We start from the raw sequence: 5,566 nt of genomic DNA, 5'->3' as shown, positions 1-5,566 counted from the left end.
ATAGAGCCTGGTGGAACCACTGAGACTATGGCCCCTAGCTGCCCTTCAGGTCTGGAATTGAACCCACATCTGTGGTTTCCAGCCAATCAGAAGACAGGCGTATGAGTTGAACATTTACCTGAGGTAGATACACTCCTTGGAGAGAACAATCATTGAGAAAGAAGGGCTTCCTATGTACAGGGAGACAGCTTAGTGGTCAGGAATCCATGGAGGGACGGACACTGGGAAGAGGTAATTATGGGGAGAAAGTGGGAGGGGAGCTGTTGCATTTTGGTAAACTGTGGTCAATGTCATTAGACAAAGTATATGTAAACTGCTCTTTGGCAAGTGAATTTGCTCTGTAAATCTTCACCCAAATCACAATAAAAAATAAAAAATGTAAATTAAAAAAAAATGTGGCTAAACAAGTTATACATAACAGATTAAAAAGAAAAAAAAAGTAAGAACTGTGATCTAGTGTTGAAAATTAACCAATGAAAACCCTATAGATAACAGCAGACTATGTCAATATGATGCTAAAAGATGAGCCTTCTAGGTTGGAAGGCACTCAAAATACACAGAGGCCACAATAATGGACTCTAGCTATCAATGATCGTAAAGATCGTTCAGGTTTAGGCAATGTTTTGTTCTGTTTTACATGTGGTTGCTATAGTAGGAGCCAAGTCAATGACCGCTGACAACAATATGAGAAAGAATCATGGCAGCTGCAGATTGAGAAAGAAAGGGGTGGGAAAGATAGGAGATTTTAAGATAAATTGCTCAAATAAAGAATTTGAGTTACTTTGAAATTTCTTTTGGTTGCTGATCTACATTTTGTTCTCCCCTAGTGTGAGAAATATTTCACAATCTAGACTTCGTATCTCAGTTTAACTAGTTAACCAATTAGTTAAGGTCACAACTGCCTTTAAGGTCACTGCTCTTTTGGGAAAAAATCCTTTCATCTTTGCATTCATCAGCTGTTTGACCTAGAGAAAGTTAACACTCTCAACCTCCTCATTGCTATTTTCAAACTATGGTAATACTGTCATTTGTTTTATGGAAACATTGAGGGGATTAAGTAAAATCATGTATATAGAAGTCCCTGAACTCAGTACTTGGCACAATGGAGCACTAAATAAATGATAATGTTGTTACCGTCTTTATTGTTAGAGAATGAACATCAAGCTGAATCCTTAGAAGTCTCCAGGAAGAAATTGTGTCCTGGTAATCTAAATGGGACCAAGAAGAAACCCTATTTAGAATCAAAGCATTCTATTCCATCCAGTGGTTTCTACAATCCACACATAAACACAGAATATTTTTATTTCTAACTGCTACCTTGTCATATTTCCCCTAAGTAGTAGTTTCTTATGCTAAGTTTTCATATAATTATAACATTTTTTCTGCATCTCATTTGCTTATTTTTGTTTGTTTGTTTTTCTTCCCCATTGCATCTTGTTGGCTTGCTTCCACTCAATCTGACTTCTATTAAGAGTATATTTATTCTCCCATTTTAAGATTGCAAACTAACTTCAAGTTTTAATTCATATAATGAAAATAAGATTAATATCTCATTTCTCTTCTCTCCAAGTCTTCTTCTTCTTTCCTTCTTTCTGCTTGCCCCACATTTTGGATATTTTTCCTAGTAGCAACTTGTTCCTCAAAATCTCAGCTCTTTCACCCTCAGAAGTGAAAAGGATAGAGGCCTTTAATCAGTTGAATCATTTTGCTTCATAAGGAGACAACAACAACAGTAACAACAAAAGCCATACTCTCTTAACAGCCGGTTGTAATTACAAGCCAGATACAACTTAAAAAACAAAACCAAAAACACTGGGGCAAAATTCTTGAGACAGAATGGTCCAAGGGTTCACTATCTGCCTTTCCCATGGTTTTCTTTCACTTTGTCCTAAAACTCAGTGTTCACTGGCTGTTTTGCAGGGCTTTGTCCTCTCACACCATTTTCAAAAGTACAATTTATATTCTGAGCAGGTAGCACAGAAGCTCTCTACTTGGAATCCGTGGATGCGTCTCAGGGCAAAGAAATATTTAAAAACTATTTTAAAGAAAGGTGTGTGTATATGTTTATGTGTTCATGTGCAGTCATACATATTTTGTTTGGAGAAGATCATGGCTATTGGGACAGTCCAAAAACTCCTCAAATTAGTCATACTCTGTAGGACTTTAATGGCTCATCAAGCAATTAATATCATTTCTATTCTCTTCCTCTTCTCTCATTGTACTTATATTATCTCCATACATTAATAGCTCTATATGCATTTTGATTTCAAAGCAGAAATATTTCTCTCTTTTCTAGTACTGCCATGAGATTATTACTCTATTTAGTGCCTATTACTAGGTACTTCAGTTCATAATGATGTTTTTAAACAGTGTAAGTTCATGGTGATATAAATAAATAAATAGAGAAATAAATAAATGAGGGATGGCTTCTTCTGTTCAGGAGGTTATAATATAAAAGAAAATCAGATAAATAAAATGAAATCCCCAACAACAATAACAGCAATATAGAGTTATTCATGCAGAGTATTGTGGTAAGGACCAAATAAACCAAAGTCCATTGCACTTAAGCTGACTTTGACTCATAGTGACCCTGTATGATAGACCAGAGAGCCTATGGGAAGAGTAGAATTACCATAGAGTTTCCAAGGCTGTAAATCTGTATGGAAGTAGACTGCCTCATCTTTCTCCCACAGTGCAGCTGGTGAGTTCAAATTACCACCCTTTCATTTTGTAGCCAAGTGCTTAACCACTGTACCACCAGGGTTTATCCAAGGAGATATTGTTGTTAGATGCTGTCAAGACAGTTCCGACTCATATTGACACTATATACACTAGAACAAAATACTGCCTGGTTCTGTGGCATCCTTACAATCACTATCATGAATAAACCCATCTTTACAGCCACTGTGTCAATTAATCTCATTGAGAGTCTTCCCCTTTTCCACTGACCTTCTACATTACTAAGCATGAAGTCCTTCACCAAGAATTGGTCCCTTCTGATAACATGAACAAAGTGCAAGAGACAAAGTCTGGCCATTCTCGCTTGTAAGGAACATTCTAGCTATACTCCCTTCAAGACAAATTTGTTCATTCTTGTGGCAGTCCATGGTATATTCCATGTATACCAACACCAACACCACAATTCAAATGCATCAATTCTGATCCGGTCTTTATTCATTGTCCATCCCTCATATGCATATGAGGCTATTGAAAGTACCATGGCTTGGGTCAGGCACACCTTAGTTGTCAAAGAGACATCTTTGCTTTTTAACATTTTAAAGAAGTCTTTTGCAGCAGATTTGTCCAATGCAATATGTTACTTGTTTTCTTGACTGCTGCTTCCATGGGCCTTGTTTGTGGATCCAAATAAAATTAAATCTTGACAATTTCATTCTTTTCTCCATTTATCATGATGTCACTTCTTGATCCAGCTGGGAAAATTTTTATGTTAACATGCAGTCCATACTGAAGGCTGTAGTTTTTGATCATCATCAGTAAGTGCTTCAAGTATTTTTCACTTTCAGCAAGCAAGGTTGTGTCATCTGTATATTGCAAGTTGTTAACAAGTCTTTCTCCAATCCTGATGCTGTGTTCATCTTTGTATTGTCCAGCTTCTTGGATTATTTGTTCAGCATCAAGATTGAATAAGTGTTGTGAAAGGATACAACTCTGACAACACCTTTCCTGATTTTGAACCATATCATCCCCTTGTTCTGTTCACCCACCATCCCTTGGTCTGTGTACAGGTTTCTCATGAGCACAATTAAGTGTTCTGGAATTCCCGTTCTTACCAATGTTATCCATAATTTGTTCTGATTCACACAGTCGCATGTCTTTGCATAGTCAACAATACACAGGTAAACATCTTTCTGGTGTTCTTTGCTTTCAGCCAAGATCCATCTGTCGTTAAAAGTGATATCCCTCATTCCATGCTCTCTTTGGAATCTGGTTTGAATTTCTGACAATTTCCTGTCAATATACTTTTACAACCCTGTTTGTATTATCTTAAGCAAAATTTTACTTGCATATGATATTAATGACATTGTTCAATAATTTATGTATTTTCTTGTTCATGTTTTTTTGAAGTGAGCGTAAATATGGATCTCTTCCAGTTGGTAGGCCAGATAGCTGTCTTCTAAATTTCTTGGAATAGAGCAATGAGAGTCTCCAATGCTGCCTCTGTTTGTTGAAACATCTCAATAAATATTCTGTCATTTCCTGAAGCCTTGTTTTTTGCCAGTCTCTTCAGTGCAGTTTGGATTTCTTCCTTAAGTACCACCAGTTCTTGACCATATGTTACCTCCTGAATTGTTGAACATTGACAAATTTTTTTGGTACAGGGATTCTGTGCATTTGTTCCATTTTCTTTTGATGCTTCTTATATCTTTCAATATTATGCCCATAGAATCCTTCCATATTGTACTTTGAGACTTGATTTTTTTCTTCAGTTCTTTCAGCTTGAGAAATTCTGAGGGAATTTTTCCCATTTAGTTTTCTAATTCCATATCATTGTACATTTCATTTTAATACTTCATTATAATACTTTATCTTCTTGAGCTGCCCTTTGAGATCTTCTGTTCAGCTCTTTTACTTCATCATTTCTTCTGTTTATTTTAGCTATTCTCAATTTGAGAGCAAATTTCAGAGTCTCTTTTGACATCTGCTTTTGGTATTTTCTTTCTTTTTAATGACCTTTTGCTTTCTTCATGTATGATATTCTTGCTGTCATCTCACAAGTCATCTGGCCACTGGTGTTCAATGAATAAAACTTACTCTTCAGATGGTCTTCAAATTCAGATGGTATGTACTCAAGGTGGTTTTTTGAATCTCATGGACTTTTTAAAATTTTCCTCAGCTTCAACTTAAACTTGCATAGGAGCAACTGATGGTCTCTTTTATAGTCAGCCCTAGGTTTGTTCTGATTGATGATATTGAGTTTTCCCGTTGTCTCTTTCCATAGATGTATTTTATTTGACTACTGTGTTTTCTATCTTGTGAGGTCCATGTGTATAATTGCTATTTATGTTGCTTAAGAAAGATGTACAATGAATAAGTCATTGTGGTTGTTGTTGTCAGGTGCCATCAAGTCAGCTCTGACTCATAGTGACCCTATGTACAACAGAACAAAACACTGCCCAGTCCTGTGCCAGTCTTACAATCCTTGCAGTAGTTAAGGTAAGCCATTAGTCTTGCAAACTTCTATCATGACATCTCTGACATCATTTCTATCACCAAGGCCATATTTCCCAACTACTCATGGTGCTTCTTTGTTTCCAAATTTTGCCTTCTAATCACTGTTGTTGTTGTTGTTGTTAAGTGCTGTTGAGTCGTTTCTGACTCATAGCGAACCCATGCACAGCAGAATGAAACACTGCCCAATCCAAATCAGCCCCACAATCCCTGCTATACTTGAGCCCATCATCGCAGCCACCATGTCAATCCACCTGGTTGAAGGCCTCCCCCTCTTTTGTCGACCCTCCACCCTACCAACCATGACATCCTTTTCCAGGGAATGGTCCTTTCTTACAACATGACCAAAATAGGTGAGACGAAGTCTGGCCATTCT

This window comes from Orycteropus afer, unplaced genomic scaffold (assembly GCF_000298275.1).
Source record: "Orycteropus afer afer isolate SDZICR_OR568_19922 unplaced genomic scaffold, OryAfe1.0 scaffold00276, whole genome shotgun sequence".
Taxonomy (NCBI): Eukaryota; Metazoa; Chordata; class Mammalia; order Tubulidentata; family Orycteropodidae; genus Orycteropus; species Orycteropus afer.
This window is presented reverse-complemented; position numbering follows the sequence as displayed.